The following is a 25790-nucleotide window of genomic DNA, read 5'->3' as shown; positions in this document are numbered from 1 at the left end:
ACGAGCCACTTTGGGGTGTGGTTTAGGCAGAGCATCAGCAGCAGAGGTGCGCCGCTAAGCTGGCAGATTTAAAGATCCGGCAGTCAAGCTGCTGCTGATGTCGCCCAGAAGTCTGGGGCAGGCCTGGTAGTAAAAAAACAACCTACAAAGCTCTCAGGGGTTGGGGAGTGCCCTGTAAACTCCTCTCTTTCTCGCCGCTCCCCAGCACTATGCCACTAAGCTGAAAGATTTAAAGAGCCGGCAGTCGAGCTGCTGATGACGTCACCCTTGCAGGAGTCAAGGGCAGGCCTGGTAGTAAAAAAACAGTCTCTGAAGCTCTCAGGGGATGGGGAGTGCTCTGTAAGCTCCTCTCTTCCTCGCAGCTCCCCCAGAAAGTAGTTTTTAAATCTATATAAATAAATACATTTCAGTCAAACATGACTTTTTCTATTTGGTGACCAGAAAATTAGATTGGGCCATGACTATGTTGTGCTTTAGTTTTAGCAAAGTTTTTCATACTGTCCTGCGAACAAATATAGCAGACTAGTGGTAGGACCCAAGGTGGATTAGAAACTGGTTGAAAATCATATTGGTTCAAGATGTTCATTCTGAAGAAGGAAAGTGATGAGTGGAATGCATCAGCAATTGATCCTTGGGCCAGTCTTGTTCAATATCTATCAGGCCGATATAGTAGAGTGCGCTCCGGTGGAGTGCACTGTTAACCCGCGTTTGGACGCGCTAGCTTTACCCCTTATTCAATAAGGGCTAATAGCGCGTCCAAACGCGGGTTAACAGTGTGCTCCGCAAATGCATGTTGATGGCCCTATTAGTTATTCCCACGCGATACAGAAAGTAAAATGTGCAGCCAAGCTGCACATTTTACTTTCAGAAATTAGCGCCTACCCAAAAGTAGGCTTTAATTTCTCTCGGCACCGGGAAACTGTACAGAAAAGCAGTAAAAACTGCTTTTCTGTATACCCTCTGACTTAATATCATGGCGATATTAAGTCAGAGGTCCCAAAAGTTAAAAATAATCAAAAATAATAAAAAAAAAAAAATTTAAAATCGGCCCGCGGCTCGCAGGTTGAAAACTGGACGCTCAACTTTTTTCTGTGGAAAGGAAGAGCTAGAACAAGGAGGTCATGATATATGAGATTCTGAGGGTTCACATTCCTCCTGAGCCAGAACCCTCCCCAAGGCAGCTTTCCCCTAGCAAATCTACCACATGTAGATAGTTCCCTTTGAAAATTCACTTCTGCAAGGTCTGTGGGTTTAAAAGTACTTGTGGACTTTGTACTTACTTTAACAGACAGAGTCTACATAGGAAAGCATACATGGCCCCCAGGAATACCCCTTTCCTCCATGGCTAAGTGTAGTCTCCTTTATTAACTTGGCAGCAAGATTTATCCACTGAGTGGTGGATGATTTTCAGCCCCATGGACTCAACCTGGTAACTCCATAGCATCCCAAATAAATTCCTTTGAAAACTGTCATTTTTGTTACTGTTGACATGATAACAGCAAGCAAAAGAAAGCCCTTTGGGAAATGAGTTCACTGCATTACAGCAGGCTCGCACCATTAAAAATCAATAAGAGTTTTCTCCTCTTTTTATGCTTGAGTCAAATCACTGGAACGGTAGTGCAGGTTTTTGATGGAAGAGATGCTACTTTCTAGTGCGCTATAAAAGAAGAGGGCCAGCTGCAAGGGGATACAACTCCTGAACGCTTTGGTCTGTCAGTTAATTTAGAAAGAAAGTATTTCATATTTTGACAGTGGTCTGTTAAAATTGCTTGCAATTATCACTACTTTCTATCTAGAGAGAAGTTAAATTCCAGAAACATGTTTTTCACCATGAATTGCAAAGAGCTCAATTTAAGCACATTAATTCTATGGTAGAAATGATATGGAGAAAGTAATTTTAAAAATATATAATGGTGATGTTAACAAGGTCAGTGTGGTACAGCTGCTCAAACACATATCACTGTTCACAGGCCTCTTCAAAATTCATGAAAAAATTCATGGTAAAGTACCTAGAGGGAGTCAATCTATGGCATTTTTTTCATGATGCAATGATATGTTGGTTACTTATAGCATATTTAACTCTCTCTCTTTGGCAGTCCCTGAAGTCAGTTGGAAGGTGTTGGAAGGCAGGGGAGGCAACTCTTGACATCAACAGGGGGGAGGTGAACTTCAGGGCAAGAAATTCTTTCTTGACTCTTTGTAGGGGACCAGCTGAAGGGCAAAGGGGGGTGGGGCAGGAGCCTAGGGTGCAGGGGGTCATTAATCACTCAGTGATGTTCAGGTGAATCCAAGACCTGCTCACAATACGTGATGAACAGCAATTGTATTACTTTGTTGGGTCCAACACTAATGATCAAGCCACATAGTGAAGCCTGTATAGAGATGTAGGAAGAAAGATATGATTGTCTACCCTAGGGCATCATGATTGGATGGTCATGAGTCAGCTGGTAAAAATCCTGCAGCCCTTCAAGGATGTAACGGAGGAGCTGAGTTCCAGAAGTGCCACCTTGACTGACCTCATCCCTATAGTTAATCTGCTGGATGAACATTTGGAGGCCTTTAAACAGGAAGAGGGAATGACAGTTGAGGTACTGCATTGTCTGGACGTTTTGCAGCAGCAGGTGAAAGAGAGATTAAGGCCTTTAACAGAACAGAACACATACATGCTCGCCACAGTCTGTGATCCCCGTGTGAAAGGGAAACTCGCCCTATAGTACGATTGTCTCTTATTGGTGAAGGACCTGCTGTTAGCAAAAGTCCGTGAACAGGAGCACCATAGGCAGAGACAGATTAGGCGTGAAGCAGAGGTGGATACAGCGAGCACTTCTGAGAGTTGTGCTGCTAGCCCAATCAGGAGCAGCTCTGTGTCAGTGACAGATAGTACCTCCTCCTCCACTTCAGAATGCCAAAGGCATGTTGCCCATAAAGAATCATCTGTTGTGCGACGGGCGAGGGAGAAAGCAGCTGGCATGAGTGACTCTCAACCCACCCAAGCAAAGGAGACACCATAAGAACATAAGAAAATGCCATACTGGGTCAGACCAAGGGTCCATCAAGCCCAGCATCCTGTTTCCAACAGTGGCCAATCCAGGCCATAAGAACCTGGCAAGTACCCAAAAACTAAGTCTATTCCATGTTACCATTGCTAATGGCAGTGGCTATTCTCTAAGTGAATTTAATAGCAGGTAATGGACTTCTCCTCCAAGAACTTATCCAATCCTTTTTTAAACATAGCTATACTAACTGCACTAACCACACCCTCTGGCAACAAATTCCAGAGTTTAATTGTGTGTAGAGTAAAAAATAACTTTCTCTGATTAGTTTTAAATGTGCCCAATGCTAACTTCATGGAGGCCCCCCTAGTCTTTCTACTATCCGAAAGAGTAAATAACCGATTCACATCTACCCATTCTAGACCTCTCATGATTTTAAACATCTCTATCATATCCCCTCTCAGCCATCTCTTCTCCAAACTGAAAAGTCCTAACCTCTTTAGTCTTTCCTCATAGGGGAGTTGTTCCATTCCCCTTATCATTTTGGTAGCCCTTCTCTGTACCTTCTCCATCACAATTATATCTTTTTTGAGATGTGGCGACCAGAATTGTACACAGTATTCAAGTTGCGGTCTCACCATGGAGTGATACAGAGGCATTATGACATTTTCCGTTTTATTCACCATTCCCTTTCTAATAATTCCCAACATTCTGTTTGCTTTTTTTGACTGCCGCAGAACACTGAACTGACGATTTCAATGTGTTATCCACTATGACACCTAGATCTCTTTCTTGGGTTGTAGCACCTAATATGGAACCCAACATTGTGTAATTATAGCATGGGTTATTTTTCCCTATATGCATCACCTTGCACTTCTCCACATTAAATTTCATCTGCCATTTGGATGCCCAATTTTCCAGTCTCACAAGGTCTTCCTGCAATTTATCACAATCTGCTTGTGATTTAACTACTCTGAACAATTTTGTGTCATCTGCAAATTTGATTATCTCACTCGTCATATTCCTTTCCAGATCATTTATATATATATATTGAAAAGCACCGGTCCAAGTACAGATCCATGAGGCACTCCACTGTTTACCCTTTTCCATTGAGAAAATTGACCATTTAATCCTACTCTCTGTTTCCTGTCTTTTAACCAGCTTATAATCCACGAAAGGACATCGCCTCCTATCCCATGACTTTTTAGTTTTCTTAGAAGCCTCTCATGAGGGACTTTGTCAAACGCCTTCTGAAAATCCAAATACACTACATCTACTGGTTCACCTTTATCCACATGTTTATTAACCCCTTCAAAAAAATGAAGCAGATTTGTTAGGCAAGACTTCACTTGGGTAAATCCATGTTGAATATATTCCATTAAATCATGTCTTTCTATATGCTCTACGATTTTGATCTTGAGAATAGTTTCCACTATTTTTCCCGGCACTGAAGTCAGGCTCACTGGTCTATAGTTACCCAGATCGCCCCTGGAGCCTTTTTTAAATATTGGGGTTACATTGGCCTTATGTTCCTACAAGTGTTTGACCTCGATTGCTGTGTCTGTCTGTCCAGGCCTTATGTTTCTACAAGTGTTTGACCTCTATTGCTGTGCCTGTTTGTCCGGCCCTTATGTTCCTACAAGTGTTTGACCTTGATTGCTTTGCCTGATTTCTAGCCTTTTGTCCCTACAAGGGTTTGACCTCGATTGCTTTGCCTGTTCGTCCAGGCCTTATGTCCCTACGTGGGATTGAATCTTTCCTCGACTGCTGTGCCTGTTTGTCCAGGCCTTATGTTCCTACAAGTGTTTGACCTCGATTGCTGTGCCTGTCAGTCAAGGCCTTATGTCCTTACGTAGGCTTGACCTCTGTCCTCGACTGCTTTGCCTGTTCATCCAGGCCTTATGTTCCTACAAGTGTTTGACCTCGATTGCTGTGCCTGTCTGTCCAGGCCTTATGCTCCTACATAAAGCCTGGACAGACAGGCCTTATGTAGGAGCATAAGGCCTGACTGCTGTGCTGGTCAGTCCAGGCCTTATGTCCCTATGTGGGCTTGACCTCTGTCCTCAACTGCTTTACCTGTTCGTCCAGGCCTTATGTTCCTACAAGTGTTTGACCTCGATTGCTGTGCATGTCAGTCCAGGCCTTATGTCTCTATGTGGGCTTGACCTCAGTCCTCGATTGCTTTTCCTGTTCGTCCAGGCCTTATGTCTCTAAGTGGGCTTGACCTCTGTCCTCGACTGCTTTGCCTGTTCGTCCAGGCCTTATGTCCCTACAAGTGTTTGACCTTGATTGCTTTGCCTGTTCGTCCAGGCCTTATGTCGCTACAAGAGTTTGACCTCGATTGCTTTGCCTGGTTGTCCAGGCCTTATGTCTGTACAAGTGTTTGACTTTGATTGCTTTGCCTGTTCGTCCAGGCCTTATGTCCCTACAAGAGTTTGACCTCGATTGCTGTGCCTGTCTGTCCAGGCCTTATGTCCCTAGGTGGGATACACCTCTGTCCTCGAATGCTGTGCCTGTCAGTCCAGGCCTTATGTCCCCAGGTGGGATACACTTCTGTCCTTGAATGCTGTGCCTGTCAGTCCAGGCCTTATGTCCCTACATGGGCTTGACCTCTGTCCTTGACTGCTGTGCCTGTCAGTCCAGGCCTTATGTCCCTAGATGGGATACATATCTGTCCTCGAACGCTGTGCCTGTCAATCCAGGCCTTATGTCCCTGCAAGGGTTTGACCTCTGTCCTCGACTGCTGTGTCTGTTTGTTCAGGCCTTATGTCCCTACGTGGGCTTGACCTCTGTCCTCGACTGCTGTGCCTGTCAGTCCAGGCCTTATGTCCCTAGGTGGGATACACCTCTGTCCTCGAATGCTGTGCCTGTCAGTCCAGGCATTATATCCAGTCCTAATGGCTAGACCCTTATTGCAAAGGGAAACCTCAGTCTCTGGCAATTCAAACTAGTAATCTTTCACAGCATGGATCCTTAAATAAAACAAACAGTTTTCTTTAATTTCAGGGCAGAGAAGAGAACTTCCCCCGTCTTGCTTAAGAAATCATGATCTGTTTGCAAATGCTTAATTCCTAACAATTTGTACCATTATACACTCTAGGGCCAACCCATTCCAGGGAGCCCTTTCCTGCTCAAAGGAATGAGAACTCTCCCTGTTGTTGCAGCCTATCTCTTACCACCTGTTGACCCATTTTCAGAACAAGAAAAGATCTCCAAGGTACTTAGACTGTGGAAAACACAACACAGTGAGACCATGCTCACAGTGAGACCCTGTTCCAGATCGCCACGCTTTGAAGGCTCGTGCTCCACTCTAGGGGTGAACCCATTCTAGGGAGCCCTTTCTGAACAAAGGAATGGGAGCTCTCCCTGGGTGTAGCCAGCCTGTATCTACCCTCCGTCTCTGCCTTGCTGCCATACATCAGATGACTCACTCAACTCCTTGTGCTGTACTGGCCACTATCATGGTTGCTCAGTGTGTTGATGCTAGTCTTTCTACTTGCTATGTTCCTCCTTCATTGTGCTGTAGGATGTCAATGTCACTTGTCTTGCCGCTTTGCCTGTCGTGCTGCCTTCGAGGGTTCATGCATCTCTTATCGGTGCTCTCTTTTGAAGCTGTGGTGTGTTTTTGACACTCTCGCTGCTTCTTTGTGCCTCTATTAAAGCACTCTTCTTGCCACTCCTGGTACCCCTTTGCCCCTTTAAAGTACTTAGGCTACTCATGCCACTTTGGTGCCATTTTGCCACAGTCTAAGTACCTTGGAGCTGCTTTGTTGTTCTGATGATTGCTCCCCAGAAGTTTCATCAAAATTGATAATAAAACCCCAATTCTGCAGCCATAAATAGGCTGCAAATAATTTTCCCATTGACTTTAATGGGAACTGGAAAACGAATGCACATATCAATGTATCGGGGGCGCCATTGTATGAATGCAACGAATATGCCTCCTGACGAATATGTATCCGGAATGCAACAAATACTTTCTGGCTGCACATCCCTACCCTCCTGTTAAATTTCAAATTTATAATGTTCCGGGAAGTATTTATTTCAGATTCCCTAATTTCGAAGTTAATGCGCACTAACCGGTATTCCTAATTTTGGGCTTAGTGCACACTAACTAGATGCTAGTATGCATTGGGGCAGATTTTAAAACATATGTGCGGGCGTAGATTTGTTCTCGCAACCCGGCGCGAACAAATCTACGCCCGATTTTATAACATGCGCGGCGCCATTTTGCAATACGGCAACACGATTCGAGTGCAGGAGGTCATTCCCAGACCCCTGCTGGACTTTTGGCAAGTCTTGTGGGGGTCAGGAGGCCCCCCCAAGCTGGCCAAAAGTCCCTGGAAGTCCAGCAGGGGTCCGGGAGCGATCTCCTACTCTCGTGATGTCAGGGGACGTCGGGGGACAGGAACCAAAATGGCGCCGGTGCTACCTTTGCCCTGTCATATGACAGGGCAAAGGTAGCGCCTGCGCCATTTCTATCAATGCACCCATGGCCCGAGAGTGGAAGATCACACCGGGACCCCCCCACTGGACCCCAGGTAATTTAAGACATTTTGGGGGGGTTCGGGAGGGTGGGGGATTTATTTTAAAGGGTCGGGGTGGGTTTTAGGGTTGTTTTAGTGTGCCGGTTTTCCCGCCCTCCCCCGATTTACGATTTACACGATATTTAAAAAAACAAAACCGCGACGATCCGATTCCCTCCCCCCCCAGCCAAAATCGATCGTTAAGACGATCGATCACACGATTCACATCTCTACTACCTAGTTTTCCTAATTTTGGAATTAGTGTTCCCTAATAGGATGCACTAACAAAACATGTTACCAATAAGTTAAAAAGTGTCAATTGAGGAGCAGTTCATTAGCTAGAGGTATGGTTCTGTTGCCAATGTGAATGCAGAACCATATCTCTATGGTTACATGTAAGTGCACATTAGCGCAAACTAGCTCAAAGAGACAGGTGATTTAGAGGCATTTTTCTCCATTAGCATGACAGACTTGTAAAGGAAGACCTGTAATTTCTGACCAATAAATAAGTTCAGTATAAACCAAGGGAATAATTCTTTACATGAAACCCACAGTGCTGGCAATTAAAAACTAACAATCGAGGTCAAACACTTGAAGGAACATAAGGCCAATGAGTCAAATGAGTCACTTTGGGTGACCTGAAGAAATATGAATTTTTTTAGTGCATTCAATTCTGATTCATTAAAGTCTATGAGGGAAGCAAAGAAAGCCAGAATTGAGTCAGTTGAGGATGGGCAAGGAAGGAGCAAGTCCAAGCATGCTGCAACACATTTCAACTTTCCTTTCCCAGGAGGCAGCTGCTTGGATAGCAAAATTGCTTACCTTGTAATAGGGATGTGCAGAGCAAAATTTTATGTTCATATTTTTTATGTCCGAAAGGGGGTCCCACTTGCGGCCAATATGGACATAAAAAAAATCCAATGAGTTGGGTATATGTACATATGTGCAAAAAAAAAATTTAAACCCCCTCACCCTCCTTAACCCCCCCCCCAGACTTACCACAACTCCCTGGTGATCGAGCGAGGAGTGAGGACGTCATTTCTGCAATCCTTGGCGAGAAGCATGTGACGTCGGTGGCACGTCGAGTGACGCGGCGTCACTCGACGTGCCGCCGACGTCACATGCTTCTCGCCAAGGATTGCAGAAATGGCGTCCTCACTCCTCGCTCCATCACCAGGGAGTTGTGGTAAGTCGGGGGGGGGGGGGGGATTAAGGAGGGTGAGGGGGTTTATATTTTTATTTTGGCTCAACAATCGCGATTTCCCACATATCGAACATATCTATGTTCGATATGTGGGAAATCCGATCGTTTATGTCGAATCAATTTTTTAAGTAAAAAAAAAATATGAGTTGCGTTTTACTAATGCGGTCAATCCGAATGCACACCCCTACCTTGTAATAGGTGTTATCCCAGGACAGCAGGATGTAGTCCTCACATATGGGTGACATCGGTAATGGAGCCCTATGTACGGAAAAACTTCTGTAAAAGTTTCTATGAAACTTTTGAATGCACCGGAGTGCCTACTGAGCATGCCCAGCATGCTATGATATTCCCTGCCACAGGGGTCTCCCTTCAGTCTTGTTTTGTAGCAATAAGCGTTAGCAAACATAAAATAATAAAACGTATCAGGCCCAACTCCGCGGGGTGGCGGGTGGGTTTCGTGAGGACTACATCCTGCTGTCCTGGGATAACACCTATTATAAGGTAAGCAATTTTGCTTTATCCCAGGACAAGCAGGATGCTAGTCCTCACATATGGGTGATTAGCAAGCTAGAGGCTGAATCATTTTGTAGTGAAGCAATAGTGAATTATTGTTGATGAAATGAATCAGCCGAAGGTCTCAGCAGGTTGGATGTAGAAGGAGTTGGGATTACACTGGAAACAAGTTTTTTAAGACGGATTGTCCATAGGCTGAATCTTGTCTTCCTTCTTTGTCTAAACAGTAGTGAGCTGCAAAGGTGTGAAGAGAACTCCATGTTGCTGCTTTGCAAATGTCCAGAATAGGTACAGAGCGAAGGTGTGCTACTGAAGTTGACATGGCTCTGATTGAGTGTGCTTTTACTCGCCCTGGAAGAGTAAGGCCTGCTTTTTCATAACAAAATTGTATGCAATCTGCTAGCCAATTTGACAAAGTATGTTTACCCACTGGTTTACCTGGTTTGTTGGGATCATAGGAAACAAACAGCTGACTGGATTTTCTTTGGGCTGTTGTGCGGTTTAAATAGAAGGATAACGCACGCTTGCAGTCCAAAGGGTGTAAGGCTCTTTCACCCTGATGGGAATGAGGCCTAGGAAAAAATGTTGGTAAAACAATGGATTGGTTCAAGTGAAATTCCGTGACAACCTTAGGAAGGAATTTTGGATGTGTACGGAGGACTACCCTATCATGTAGGAACTTTGTGAAAGGTTCGTATGTGACTAGTGCTTGTAGTTCACTGACCCTTCTAGCTGATGTAATGGCTATGAGGAATACCGTTTTCCAAGTAAGGTATTTAAGGTCACAGGTATCTATGGGTTCAAATGGAGAACGCATAAGCCTAGTTAATACTACGTTCAGGTCCCATTGTATGCTTGGGGAATGAACTGGAGGTTTAATGTGAATTAGGCCTCTCATGAATTTACTGACGAGAGGCTGTGTTGAAATAGATACATCTCCCAGCTTGTTGTGATAAGCTGAGATTGCACTCAAGTGTACCCTTACAGATGATGTCTTAAGACCAGAGTCTGAGAGATGGTAAAGGTAATCTAGTAGTGAGGTTGTGGGGCAAGTGAAAGGATCTAAATCTTTCTGAGTGCACCACAAAGTAAACCGTTTCCATTTGTAGGAATAATTTTTTCTAGTGGAAGGTTTACGTGCAGCTATAAGTACTTGAGATATAGTGGTTGGAAGGTTGAGAGGCTGTAAGATCAAGCTTTCAACATCCATGCTGTCAGGGACAGGGATTGAAGGTTGGGATGGCGCAACTGACCCTGTTCCTGAGTTATGAGATTGGGAGCTACTCCCAGGCGAATTGGATCCCTGACTGAGAGATCTAGCAGTGTGGGGAACCATACTTGTTGAGGCCAATATGGGGCTATGAGTATAATAGTTCCCTTGTCCTGTTGTAGTTTCACTAATGTTTTGGTTATGAGTGGTATCGGTGGATACGCGTATAACAGGCCTGAGTTCCAATGGCGAGCAAATGCGTCCTTTGGTAGGCTGTTCTGCTATCGGAGTAGAGAGCAGTAATTGTTCACTTTGTAATTGAGATGGGATGCAAAGAGATCTATCGTCAGTTGACCCCAGCGTTGGAATATCTTGGATGCTATTGCTGGATCCAAGGACCATTCGTGCGGTTGGAACTGATGACTGAGGCGATCTGCTACAATGTTGTGGATTTCTGCTAGATAAGTGGCCCGTAGAAGAATTGAGTGTGTCAGGGCCCAGTCCCAAATCTGCGCTGCTTCTTGACAAAGGAGGTAGGAACCTGTCCCTCCTTGTTTGTTGATGTACCACATGGCTACTGTATTGTCTGTTTGGATCAGAACAGTCTTGTATGAAAGGCAGTCCTTGAATGCATGTAGCGCATAGCGTATAGCTCGAAGCTCCAGGAAGTTTATCTGAAAAGAAGCTTCGAGCTTTGTCCACTTGCCCTGTGTCTTTAGATGACCAATGTGTGCCCCCCACCCTAAGGTGGATGCATCTGTAGTTAAAGTCACCTGTGGAATTGGTTGCTGGAAAGGTAGGCCTTTGAGCAAGTTGTTCATTGATGTCCACCAGATGAGTGCAGCTCTGAGTTCTGGTGTGATATGAATGGGCGTGGACATTGGTTGAGTTGCTTGTATCCACTGTGCTTTGAGTGTCCATTGCAGTAGTCGCATGGTCAATCTGGCCATGGGAGTTACGTGAACTGTGGAAGCCATGTGCCCTAGAAGAATTAGGCACTGGTGAGCTGTTACCTGGATTTGGTTGCGAAGATTGTGAGTCAAAAAGACAAGTGTTTGAGCTCGATCTCTTGGAAGAAAAGCTTTTGCTATCGTAGTGTTTAGCTCTGCACCTATGAACTGTATAAGATGAGTTGGTGACAGATGGGATTTCTGGTAGTTGATGAGAAATCCCAAGGAGTGAAGCACTTGGATAGTGAGCTTGAGAGACGTGAGAGCTCCTTCTTTTGATTGACTCTTGATGAGCCAATCGTCCAGATAAGGGAACACATGCACTCTTTGTTTGTGGAGGTGTGCCACTGCTGCAGCCATGCACTTTGTGAATACTCGTGGTGCTGATGCAAGGCCGAATGGCAGTACTCTGTATTGAAAGTGCTGATCCAGTACCTGAAATCACAGGTATTGGCAATGAGGAGGAAAGATGGGGATGTGAGCGTAGGCATCTTGAAGATCCAGAGAGCAGAGTCAATCTCCCCTTTGAAGAAGAGGTAGAATTGTGCCTAGGGACAGCATTCAGAATTTTTCTTTTTTGAGAAATTTGTTGAGATTTCTGAGGTCTAGAATGGGACGAAGGCCTCCTGTTTTCTTTGGAATGAGGAAATATCTGAAGTAGAATCCTCTGCCCTTTTGAGGTCCAGGAACTGGTTCTACGCCCCTGGCTCTCAGAAGGGTGGATAATTCTGTTTGAAGAATTATGGAATGTTGATTTATTGTCCAAGATGGAAGTGGTGGGTTTTCTTTTGGGACAGTAAGAAAATCCAGTTTGTAACCGTGGGCTGTGATGGATAACACCCACTGGTCGGTGGTGATGGAGGTCCAAATGCTGTGGAAGTATTTTATTCGACCCCCTACTGGCAAATCTGGGAATGGGTTGATCTGGCTGCTTCTCTCTGGGGTTTTTCAAAAACCAGATGTAGTGGCAGTTTGTGGTGGTGGTTGAGCCCTTGCAGGCCTTTGTCTAGGCTGTTGGTGTTGAGAAGGCCTGCCAGTTCTGGTTCTACTTGCTGGGGGGTAATATAGACATGGACGGTAATAAGGCTGTCGAGTGTCACGCCTTGGAGGCTTCCTTGTAGAAGGCTGAGTATCTTGTGGTAGTGAAGATAACTGCTTAAGGGTTTCTGTGTGATCCTTGATGGTTGCCACAGCTTCTTTTACCTTCTCTCCAAAAAGGTTATCCCCCACGCAAGGTAGATCTGCTAAATGTTCTTGCACCTCTGGGCGTAGATCAGAGGCCTTAAGCCATGCCCACCTCCTTGCAGCTATACCAGATGCTGAAAGTCTTGCCGCAGTCTCGAAACAGTCATAGGTGGCACGAACCTCATGTTTACCTGATTCGAGGCCTTTGTGAATGATATCCTGTAATGGTTCCTGATACTGTTCAGGAAGAGAGAGAGAGATTTCTTGAACCTGCTTCCAAAGGTTCCTTTGGTACTGGTTCATATATAATTGGTAAGATGATATCTTAGACACCAGCATAGAACCTTGAAATATTTTCCGTCCAAAGTTGTCCAGAAATCTACTCTCTTTTCCAGGTGGTACAGAGGAGTGGGATTTTTGTCTTTTCGCCTTCTTTTGGGCGGATTCGACGACCACCGACTGGTGAGGCAACTGTGTTTTCTGAAACCCTGGGATAGGTTGCACCAAGTAAGTTGCCTCTGCTCTCTTGCTTACTGCAGACACTGATCCTGGATGCTCCCAAATCCTGTATTGCAGTTCCTGGAAAACTTCATGGACAGGGACTGCCAGCATTTCTTTGGGAGGGTCCACGAACTGCAGGACCTCTAAGGTCTTTTGTCGTGCATCCACCTCTGTTTGTATGGGAAAGGGGATGGTTTCAGCCATTTCTTTTACGGAATTTGTGAAGGAGAGGTCCTCAGGAGGTGACTTCCTGTGGTCATCAGGTGGAGAAGGTTCTGAAAATATTTCTTCATCCGAAGAATATTCAGAACTGGTGTTCACAGGCATCTCACGTGGTGTGTGGTGAGTGACTGGCTCCTTAGGTCGTGGTGGTAGGATAGGAGAACGAGGCCTTGGGGGCCTTGGTACCCCAGATGGGCCTGGAACAGGTTCCTCTGGTAGTTTATTAGAGAGAATGTCCAGGAGTGTGTCCAGTTTAGTGATCACTGGATGTAACATGGAGACATCTTCTTTGGGCACCGGTGCTGGCATCAGTGGTATCGGTGTGGGCACCGGTGTAGGTACTGGTGGCACCAGTGAAGGTATCGGTGGAGGTACCTATGGCACCTGTGAAGGTACCGGAGTAGGCATCGGTACCGGTTCCCGGGACCTCGTCGGTGTTAGCGGCATCGATGGAGTTGGATCCCTAGGGGATGGAATCGGCATCGATGGAGGTGTAGATGGCTGAGGCGGAATCGCATCGCGCAGAGCCTGTTGCACCGCTTGACGTATGAACGTGTCAAGTTCCACTCTCATAGCTGGTGATATCAGAGCAGCTATGGAGTGAGGTGGTGTTGGCGATGCCGATACCTCCTCAGAGCCCTGAGGAGGTACGGAGCCCGTCACCAATATCGGTGGGGATCACCCTGGATCACTAGGCCTCAGAGCCTCAGTCCCCGTCCGGGGTTTCTTTGCAGGTGAGGCCGTACCTGATGATGGATCCTCGGTCATCAGTGTCTGGCGTCTTCGATGCCGGTGGCGATGCTTTTCTTTTTGCTTCTCACTTCCCGAGGTCGATGCCTTCAATGATACGGAAGGGGATGGCGTTGAGGCATCTCCCGCCTCCGGACGTTTCTGTTTCAGCATTAGTTGATGGACTGAACCGGATGGCGATGATTGTGCTGAAGTCGAAGGCCTTGGAAGCAACTGTATATTGAACAACTGCTCCATCTTCTCGGCTCGAAGACGACGACCCTTGGTAGTCATCTCCGCACAAGATTTACATGTTTGGATATTGTGATCTTTGCCTAAGCAAAGAACACATTCAAAGTGAGGGTCGGTTATCGACATTGTCCTCACACAATTTCTTAAAAGCCGGAGGCCATGGCGCCGGACAGCCGTCGACGGCGATGACCCAAAAAATATCGGTCCCGGCCGGGAACCGACAACGGAAAAAGTTACCGCTGGTGATACTGAGGGAAACCCCTGCGGTGGAAGTAATTTTTCTGAAAATTTTGAAGTAGGTGAAAATCACCTCAGGACTCCAATTTAGCCCGCGATGCTAACGGCTTCGTGGAAAAAAGAAGACTGAAGGGAGACCCCTGTGGCAGGGAATATCATAGCATGCTGGGCATGCTCAGTAGGCACTCCGGTGCCATTCAAAAGTTTCATAGAAACTTTTACAGAAGTTTTTCCGTACATAGGGCTCCATTACCGATGTCACCCATATGTGAGGACTAGCATCCTGCTTGTCCTGGGATAATGATGATATCATTTTTTTGGTGAAAGTGAAATTAATAGCACTGATCCTGATTTTAAAAAGCATTAACATGCAATAAAGTAAAGGTTTTTTTTGTCTTAGAAAGTATACAATGGACACTGGCTGGTTGAGTCTTTAGAAAGCATCCTATGAACATTGGTGTTTCTAATGATCACAGTTATATATTTGTCTTACATTAAATAAAAAAGAAAAATAAATTAGAAAATAATATATAAAGAAAAAGTATTAAATAAAATTTAGATTTTGAAATAAATAATTGGAGGCTGGAAATTTTTATGAGCTATAGTTGAATGAACAATGCTCTTTTGAGCTTTTAATAGTTGAGGCATCAATTTTCTAAGGTCTTTTCCTCCTTCTATTAATTAATTTAAATTATAGAGAGAAGTTGCTACCATATTTCTTTATACATGTAACGCCCTTTAAAATTATCTCCTAAAAATTGGGTTTTACAAGTGTAAATGCACTTTCTCAAGTAAATGGCTTTTGAAAATTGCTACAATAGTATGTTACATTTACATGCATAATTCCTTTGAAAATTATCTCCAGGGACAGTAACTTTCAAACAAGCTTGCGAGCGCCCATGCACTGGAATTTTAAATCATGCATGCAGTGCAATCATATGATTTAAAAAATGGCTACTGCATATAGGGATGTGAATCGGGTGCCCGATTGTTCCCTCTTTTGAGTTCATGTGGCCGAGAGAAAATGTCATTTTTCCACGGATCAATGTTTTTTTTCTTGAAAAATCAGTTTTCAGCTTAGTGCGCGCTAACTCATGTTAGCGCGCACTAACAAAAGATAGCAAAAAGTAACAAAAAATTACAAAAATAAATGTTTTTTTGTTAGCGCGCACTAACCCAAAAAAAAGATTTTCACGAAAATTCGGGAAAAAGTTTTTGTTTCTAGTTTTTAACCGATATATAATGAATTAAGAAATATTGTACAATATTTCAATTCGTTATAAAAACGATTCACATCCCTATGCATGTGTGCTCCTAGTTTTAAGCCGTTACTGGAGAAAACATCCTTTGCATATCTTCCTTGGGACTTTGTCGGCAGGTAAGTAGATTTTAAAACATGCTCAAATGAAGTACATTGCCAGTTTTACCAATTAGTCCACCAGTTTGCCCAGTCTATGTCGAGTTCATCCAGGCCACTCTTGTTCTTCAGCCTAAACTCTCCCCAGTTGATCCAGACCTGTTGTGTTAGGCTCAAAAAGCAATTTCTGCAGACTCACACCTCATCAGGAGCAGCAGTAAATATATGCGGCTAACAAGCCACTGTGTGCCGTGGCCACCGGATTAAAAATACAGATTTATTCACATAAATATTGGGCCCACCTTGGAATGCACACCATCACGCTCTAGCTCTGCCTCCCCTCCTTTTTTTTTTTTTTTACTCATGCCCACGTATATACATGTGCAATTTCTGGCTCTAAAATATGCATTGCTCGCACACAGCCCAGATACGCGTGTATATGGGCATTTTAGCGCAAGCAACATTTTTAAAGTTCACCCCTTACATGCATAAATGGCTTTTTAAAATTGCTATGATATTATGTTACATTTACAGGTATAACTCCTTTTAAAATTACATCCACTTTGAGCAGCTAGTGACTACTTTATTCTTATTTATTGCCAATTCTTGTTCATCTGCCATGATCAAGAATTGGGAATATGGTGAGCTATAAATTAATGTTAATAAAAAAAAATTCAAAGTAAGAAAGTTAAAGAAAATATTTAAAAATGCTTTAGATGTATAGGACAACGCAAGGTGTGCTTTTACAGCCACTGTCGCTGTGTCCTAGCTGTGCTGCTAGCAGCAGGATAAACTATATTCTCTTTGTCAGAAGGTTACAGTATAACTGTTTATCAGAAGGGTAAGATTGCACTTCTCTTCTGCAGCAGGTAGGCAGTGTGCGTCAGTGTCTATAAGAAACATACAGAGAAAAAGATTGATTTTCTCCTGCAGCATGTTCAGAGTAGCCAGTGACTGATTGACAGGAAGCAGATTGCTTTCTCTGTGAAAGAGTCAGTGACACTGTACTAATTCTTCTGTGTGTGACTTTTGCACTAAGGTCTTAGCATACATAGTCAGCAGTAAGCATGCCCTGGGGCACTGATGTTACTGTGCTTGCTGCCATATCCCTTACTCTATGCCTTAGGGTCTTCATGCCACTGTTGATTCCTTTTGCCGATTATATGATTTGTTGGGCTGTTCATGACACTCTTGGTTCCCTGCAGAGGAGGTGGGGGAGGGGGACAGCAGGAAGAGAGAAGTATGGTATGAATGGGAGGGGGGAAAGGAATGGGCAGGTCAGGTTACAAGGAAGAAAGGTAGACAGGAGGAGGAATAGGGAGGGCCACAGAGGTGGGTGGGATCGGGCGGAGTTGGGTCAAAAGGAGGAGGCAGGGGTTTGGAAGTCCCTTTTCTTCCCCGGCTCTGAGGATCAGCGAAGCAGCTCTAGCAGCAAAGTTTATCTGTCCCTGGGTTCCATTGTCGCGTTGCGGCTAGCCCTGATGACTTGCTACCTTTGAGTGAGGCAGCATTTCCGACGGTCAGATTCGATTAAAAAAAAAAAAAAAAAAAAGGTGGTGCACTTTATGGGTTGACTTTAAAGGGTAGCTGTGACAGATATGCAAGCCGGTTGTCTGTGGAGGCCAGGCTGCAGTGCAGCAGTGGGGTCACCAGGATGGCATCCCCACATGGCTCAGCAGATGAGGCTGCGGGATGCAAGTTAGGAAGGCCATGCCTTGGGGTGGATGGAATGGGGGGAGGGAGCATAGTAGGTTGATCTTTAGCTCCCAAACTTGTTGGCAATGTGACGATAAATGTGTGGTTGCGAGTTAGCGGCCATCAGTTCTGGCAGCGCCGCACAGTAAAAAGGAGGGAGAGGGAAGTTTGTGGCTGGAAGTTTGGAGGCAAAAAAGCATAGAGGGTGAAGCATAGGGGATCACTGAGGGCCCTGTTCATAATCCTCACTTTGGAGGCAAAGGGGGCCACACAGCAGCAGAATGAATAATTGGGTGCATCTAGTCACCTGGTTTCCCGGGAGGTCCTAGCCAGGCATATGTCTACCGGGGTCTGATGCAGACCACATGGCAACTCTGGCAGTCGAGGTTCATGGGGGTCACATTGCAATGCTCATGCTGACCATGTGGTGGTGGGGTGAATATATAGCCTTGGTGCAGGTCACAAGGTATTCTCAGTAGGGGCTGACTTGCATAGTTTACCATGGGGGCCACTGTGGGGAGTTTAAATGCGGGATAGGGGGGGTTGCAAATGTGTCCGGCTTGTGCCCTTTCAATGATTCAATGCTAGTAATCCCCCCCTCAAAAAAGCCACAAAAGACAAAAAGGGTAATGCAACAAGTGAAACTATAGGGGAGGCAGGCATTTCTTTCTTGATTGCTTTACCAGGATGGTTTTTACTTGCAAGTCAGATAGTAAGCACCGCATGTGTTGTGTCATTGTTGCTTTTCTAGGAAAGTTTCTGATACAGTGCTAACTAGTGGGCTTCCAAACAAAATCCACAGAATGATTTGGGGTGGAAATTAACAGCTAGTCTCCTTTTGCAGCACCTCTCTTTGCAGCAGGTAATGGTATGGCCTCAAAAAAGAGGCAGAAGAGATGGCTTGGCATCGTTAAAGATGCGCCAGTGCAGGATCAGAATAATTCTGGGAAGACCAGCTCAATGACCCTGTGGGTGCCATGAGATCATGATGGGAAAAATGCCCCAGGCAGCTGCATCCACAAGTCCTGCAGCACCTTGAGCCATAAGAGAGCAATCCCAGCTGGAAGACCTCATGCAGGAACTGCGGCAGTAAGCCCAGACACATGGCACAGCATGGCTTTGGCTATACTTGGCTGGTGATATATGTGCCTGGGCTGGAGATCAACATGGAGAAGGTAACTGACCCAGAATCCTCTGCTATCTTAGCCTTTCTTGGCTATATGAACTTCAAATGACTTACTGAGCCTGACCTGGAGGAATTCCAAAGACACCTGGACAGCAGTTGAAGCTAGCGACACGTTGTGATGCCTAATTATAGGGTCACAAATGCAGAAGGCAACGGTTGGAACCACAGGTTAGACTCACTACAGGGGCATTTGTAAACCTAGCCTAAGATGTGTTAATTGCCCTGACCAACAAGATTCTAACAGAACAAAGAACTATCTAAAGAGTGATGGTAAATGGGCCCCACCTTAGAGAACTACTAAGGGTAGCTTAGGGATAATCTTATCATGTTGTTGACATGACAACCTGTGTAAATTATTCTCTGGGTAGTCACATACTTCTACAATTTCTAATCTAGTACTATATTATTTTACCTATAAAAGAAGGGTCAAATCATGTATACAATGAGATGCTGGTAGTCAGTTTGTTAGAGAAATGGCATCAGCATCTCCCAAGAATACTTATATTGATCAATAAAAAAAATATACTTTGTACAAAATCTAGGTGTTCTTGTGTCCCTAGATATAAGCATCATAATGGCCTGATGCTTAACACTCAAGGTAGCAGATACATGGACACAATCAACCCATGGCATAGTAGGGTAGGATCGCTACCCAGTTCTCTCAGTATTGCTCATTATGTGCCAACTGTCTCAGGTGAGGCCACAGATGATGCTCCCTTGTGGCCTGATAGTCTCTCTGACTCTAGTTCTATATCTGACAACAGCAATGAGGAGTTGGCCCTAGCATCAGGGATGCAGAATGTGCTAAAGGTCTTCAAAAGAAAGCAGTCCACCAGTAGAAGTGTATCGGTGGAAGTGGTTTGGGGGGATATTGATCAGGCAGGTCAAGGGCAGGTGAATACAAACCTTGTTGTAGCACCAGGGCCAGAACTCACTAGCCCCCAGGGATTCTGTCCTAAGGAGAGCATCTTGTATGGGGTCACTTAGCTAGTATATGGCATCTCATGTAAAATCAAAAAGAAAATCTGGAGATTGTATTTATTTATTTATTTATTTATTTATTTATTTGTTGGGTTTTAATATACCGACATTCGTGGGAACATCATGTCAGTTTACAGTGTAACAGATAGGAGGAAAATTACATAAAACTGTGTGGGGGGGGGAGCAGATGGAAAAGGAGAGGCGAGGAAAGGATGGAAACATAGGCAGGAAAGGAAGAGAACCAGTGACTGAAAGGGAGCCACTGAAGGGTAACAAAGAAACGTGGAAACTGAGCACTGGGAAAGATACTGGGCTCCAACTTCATACAAATGGGAGAACAAGTTGTGGAAATCTTAAACATTATAGGAGAGTAATTATACAAAAGGAAGATAAAATGGGAACACTTTAACATTATATGAAAATACTCATTATACATTATATGCAATATTCTTATGTGTTATGTAGGATGTATACACTATGTGGAAAAAATGAGCCAAAGAACAAGAAAAGAGGCACTATAATACAATATAATACACAGAGCGCCTTGTCTTTGGGATGGGAGGGGGTGGGGGGGGGGGGGGGGGGGGCTATGTAAGATCCGATTCAGAGTAGGCCACTTTAAAGAGCCATGTTTTGATCCCAGTTTTAAATTTTCGAAGGCAAGGCTCAAGACGAATTTCAACTGGCATCGAATTCCAGAGGGAGGGGCATGCAAAAGATAGGGCTCTCTCTCTGGTGGAGGACTGGTGAGCGCTTTTGAGGGAGGGGGTGTGGAGGGTGCCTGAGAGGGAGTTTCTTATGGGATGAGTGGAGAAGTGAAAGTGAGGATTAAGGATTAAGATGGCAGCAACCCTGATCCCAAAGATAAAGACCCCACAGATTAATGAAAAGACAAAACAACTAAAATTCTCAAATCAATTCAAACTTGGGTCTCTGCTTTCCACATATTTATGAGCATCATAGTGGAGAGGCAGCTCAAACAAATGCCATATTTAATACATTATTTAGATACCATAATGAATGTGCATAAATGGAGAGGGGCAAATGGGTGTGGCTGAACTACGATGTCAAGTTCAAGAGGAGTATGGCTGAAGACAGCTCAATCTCTTGGGGTCACCAGGTCCTTGATTTCTGACTGTTTGAAATAGGCAGGTGGCCTATGAGAAGCCCCAAATGCTATCAGTGCTTCAAGGGATTAAACCCTCTCTGGTTAAGCAGGGAGGTAGGACACATGCAGGCAGTTGAACACTGGCCACTGCACATGATGGCACTGAAAGTTTCATCATGTCTGTTAGGGATGTGAATCGTTTTAGGACGATTAAAATTATCGTCCGATAATTTTAATATCGTCTTAAACCGTTATGGAACACAATACAATAGAGATTCTAACGATTTATCGTTATAAATCGTTAGAATCGTGAGCCGGCACACTAAAACCCCCTAAAACCCACCCCCGACCCTTTAAATTAAATCCCCCACCCTCCCGAACCCCCCCAAATGAGTTAAATAACCTGCGGGTCCAGCGGCGGTCCAGAACGGCAGCGGTCCGGAACGGGCTCCTGCTCCTGAATCTTGTTGTCTTCAGCCGGCGCCATTTTCCAAAATGGCGCCGAAAAATGGCGGCGGCCATAGACGAACACGATTGGACGGCAGGAGGTCCTTCCGGACCTCCGCTGGACTTTTGGCAAGTCTCGTGGGGGTCAGGAGGCCCCCCACAAGCTGGCCAAAAGTTCCTGGAGGTCCAGCGGGGGTCAGGGAGCGATTTCCCGCCACGAATCGTTTTCGTATGGAAAATGGCGCCGGCCATACGCGTATGGCCGGCGCCATTTTCCGTATGGAAAATGGCGCCGGCAGGAGATCGACTGCAGGAGGTTGTTCAGCGAGGCGCTGGAACCCTCGCTGAACGACCTCCTGCAGTCGATCTCCTGCCGGCGCCATTTTTCGTACGAAAACGATTCACGGCGGGAAATCGCTCCCTGACCCCCGCTGGACCTCCAGGAACTTTTGGCCAGCTTGTGGGGGGCCTCCTGACCCCCACGAGACTTGCCAAAAGTCCAGCGGGGGTCCGGAAGGACCTCCTGCCGTCCAATCGTGTTCGTCTATGGCCGCCGCCATTTTTCGGCGCCATTTTGGAAAATGGCGCCGGCTGAAGACAACAAGATTCAGGAGCAGGAGCCCGTTCCGGACTGCTGCCGTTCCGGACCGCCGCTGGACCCGCAGGTTATTTAAGTCATTTGGGGGGGGTTCGGGAGGGTGGGGGATTTAATTTAAAGGGTCGGGGGTGGGTTTTAGGGGGTTTTAATGTGCCGGTTTTGCGATTTTTCGATTTTTCGATTTTTCACGATTTTTCACGATTTTTCACGATATTTTACCCCCCCAAACGGCAACAATACGATTCCCTCCCCCTCCCAGCCGAAATCGATCGTTAAGACGATCGAGGACACGATTCACATCCCTAATGTCTGTTCATACTGTGGTGCAAGCCATCCTGCCACCCAAGGGAATGATGGCAGCAGGCTCCTCACCTGTTGCAGAGCTCTGAGGGATCTAGTAGGGGTGTGCATTCATTTTGAACTTATATGTAAAACGCTACTTTTTTTTTTTTTAACTTAAAAAAGTGATGAGGCGAAAACGATCGGATTTCCAACTTATTCAACATAGCTATGTTGAATACGTTGGAAATCGCGATCGTTGATCCTAAATAAAAATTTAAACCCCTCACCCTCCTTAATCCCCCCCCAAGACTTACCAAAATTCCCTGGTGGTCCAGCGGGGAGTCAGGAAGCCATTCCTCTATTCCTTTGCGAGGACCACGTGACGGCCGCGTCACTCCGACGTGACGCGGCCGTCACGTGGTCCACCCGGTTCCGCTCCCGGACCCCTCGTTGGACACAAACGGAACTTTTGGCCAGCTTGAGGGGGCCTCCTGACCTCCCCAAGCTGGCCAAAAGTTCCGTTTGTGTCCAACGAGGGGTCCGGGAGCGGAACCGGGTGGACCACGTGACGGCCGCGTCATCGACGTGACGCGGCCGTCACGTGGTCCACCGCGGTTAATTTTAGTTGGCCTCCCTCTGGCTTGGGTATAAGGGATGCCACCCTGTTTCCTGAAAAATTGATTATCATTATCCATTGAGCCAAGAGAGACCAGTGTGCCAAAGGGGCAAAATGGCCTCCTGAGTGGCATGAGAATGGGATCTTGGAACTTTTCCTAATCCTAGTGCTATTGTTAATTTGGGGGGGGGGGGGGGGCACTTATCCATTTCCTTTTTTTCTGATCTGACAGTTTGGCGATAGTCCATGCAATAAACAAATTATCCACTAGGACTTAGATGGGCCAATACATACTTGAGTGAACTGGTGCAATGTTGTTTGCAGCACAATATCTTGTTCCATGCCACGCATATACTGGGCAGGGACAACAACATGGCTAATTCTCTTTCCCACTTTCAGTGGATCACTTTCAGGCACCTGGCACCGGAAGCATACCCAGTTGGCACTTCAGTTCCTGCAGAAGTCTGGCTTTTTGGACCCAAGAATTTGGGAGATGATATTGGACTCACTCGCAGACAGAACAAGAAAGAATTATTTCTCAGTGCTGTCTGACTTGTGGGCATTCTTAGAAGGGGTTCGCAGGGAGTTGTGGCTGGTCCCCATGGTTTTGAATGAGTAGATGTGACTCGGTTATTTACACTTTCGAATAATAGAAGGACTAGGGGGCATTCCATGAAGTTAGCAAGTAGCACATTTAAGACTAATTGGAGAAAATTATTTTTCACCCAATGCACAATAACGCTCTGGAATTCCTTGCCAGATGATTTGGTTAGTGCAGTTAGTGTAGCTGGGTTCAAAAAAGGTTTGGATAAGTTCTTGGAGGAGAAGTCCATTAACGGCTATTAATCAAGTTTACTTAGGGAATAGCCACTGCTATTAATTGCATCAGTAGCATGGGATCTTCTTAGTGTTTGGGTAATTGCCAGGTTCTTATGGCCTGGTTTGGCCTCTGTTGGAAACAGGATGCTGGGCTTGATGGACCCTTGGTCTGACCCAGCATGGCAATTTCTTATGTTCTTCTGTGGCAGAAAGTCTGGCAAGATCTACTGTGATTATTTGGCTGGCAGGCATTGTGCTTTTCTTTAGGGTTCTAGGGCATGGCAACCTTCGTTTATGATGGGATGTGCTAAGTCCCTGGGCAAAGCTGGGGACGTTAGGTGCTCTATCATCCATAGGCCCTAGAACGAGTATGCTTTGACAATTTCAAAACCTGTCTGTTTTGCTGCACTTTCAACTTAGCGTTCTTTGCTGCCTTTGTGTCAGTAGCCTATTCATCATTGAGTTGGCCTCCCTCTGGCTTGGGTATAAGGGATGCCACCCTGTTTTCTTAAAAGTTGATCATCATTATCCATTGAGCCTAGAGAGACCAGTGTGCCAAAGGGGCAAAATGGTGTTATATAAGTTGAAGGGTGATATTAACCTACTGGTGGCTAATTTGCAGTAGTATCTCACCTTGCAACCGGCTGATAGCGGTGCACTGCTAATTCACAGGGATTCCAGGCCCCTCTCCCATTACTAATTCTCTAGAGTACTGCAGTTGTCCCTAGTAGCGGGCATTTGCAATCCTGATTACTCAACCAATTCTTTCTGGATAGGGGCAGCAACTACAGTTGCAGCCTTTGGACTTTCTCCTGTGGCAACAATAGTAGTGGGCAGGTGGTGCTCCCAAAAATATCAAATATATGTGTAGCCAGTGGCATACTTTCAGGGCTAGCATCGCAAAAATATCACTTTTGCTGTTCCAGGTCTATGTTCCTGAATGTACCAAGTCTGGACCATAAGGCACTCTTTCGTGTGATGGGCCCACATCAGAGCTAAAACCAGGCCCTTAGGTGAACACACGGGCAAGGCACCGGCCCACATTTCCCTGCCATAGAAAGGCCTTCAAGGATTGAGATGGGACCAACTAATGCCAGTAATCCTCCCTTGCCCCTCTATGGGTGGTAATCATCCACTTGGGGGACAATGACCTAGAGTACTACAAACAGTGTAGCACTCATACAAAGAATACAGAAAGATTGCATCTCATTAGCAAATCTGCTGTTGGATTTATGCATTGTTTGGTCGTCCATCACTCCCAGGCACATCTGAAGAGGTGAACGTTCACACCAGATGCTTGAAAGAATCAGGAAAAAGATAAATAAGTAAATGCACAGATTCATGCCCATCATCCATGGGCATTCTATCCCTCATGATCTGATTGATGAAAGCTGTCCAGGGCTATTTCACAGGGTGCATTTATCGGACATAGGTCTTGATATATTTCTTAGTGACTTATAGGACGCTATGGATTTCCTTTGTGAGCTCCATACAGCACCTGAAGAATGGGGAGTCCTCGGCAAATGAGGGTTTGTTACCAGGGCTAGAGGTGGGGTGACAAGCATATTAATGTCATCATGCGCTAATACGATGTGGCAATGGCTCCTACTGGGGCGGGGACTAATGCCTGTGGCAAAAGTATTAAAGCCCATCAGTTAAATGGGGGTGGAGTTTTGGTTAGTGCAGCAGGACACTTTCATGGCAGAAGGGGTGACTCTGAGGGGGGCAACAATTGAGCAGTGCTCAGCCTGGACCTCCATTTTTTTATGGATTTGGGGGACTTGGATTGCCAGCAAACCACTTAAGCTGAAGCAATTTCATCGGTCAGGGATATATTTATGCATTGAATTTTGTGAATGCCACTGTCAATGGCTCAGTTGTCAGCTACCTAGTGCTGGTCACCTGGGAATGTTAGCTAGTATGACTACATTCAAAATTAGAAAAAATTGGAAAAAATGCGACTAAATAATACTATTAGAAATACAGGTCACATTACTCTCATGGTTTTTAAATTAAGGAATACCCTCATACCAGGGCTAATGCACACTTCCGCCTACCGGCGTCTTTTACTTTTATGTACAATCGCCAATTTGGCTGCCCATTTCCAAATGCAATCATAGGGTAACCTATATTTTGTTTAAAACCATGATGAACATACTGCCGCAAATTTTTTTAGCAG

Source organism: Rhinatrema bivittatum, chromosome 2, assembly GCF_901001135.1.
Source record: "Rhinatrema bivittatum chromosome 2, aRhiBiv1.1, whole genome shotgun sequence".
In the NCBI taxonomy this organism is placed as follows: Eukaryota; Metazoa; Chordata; class Amphibia; order Gymnophiona; family Rhinatrematidae; genus Rhinatrema; species Rhinatrema bivittatum.
Note: the sequence above shows the minus strand (reverse complement) of the source record.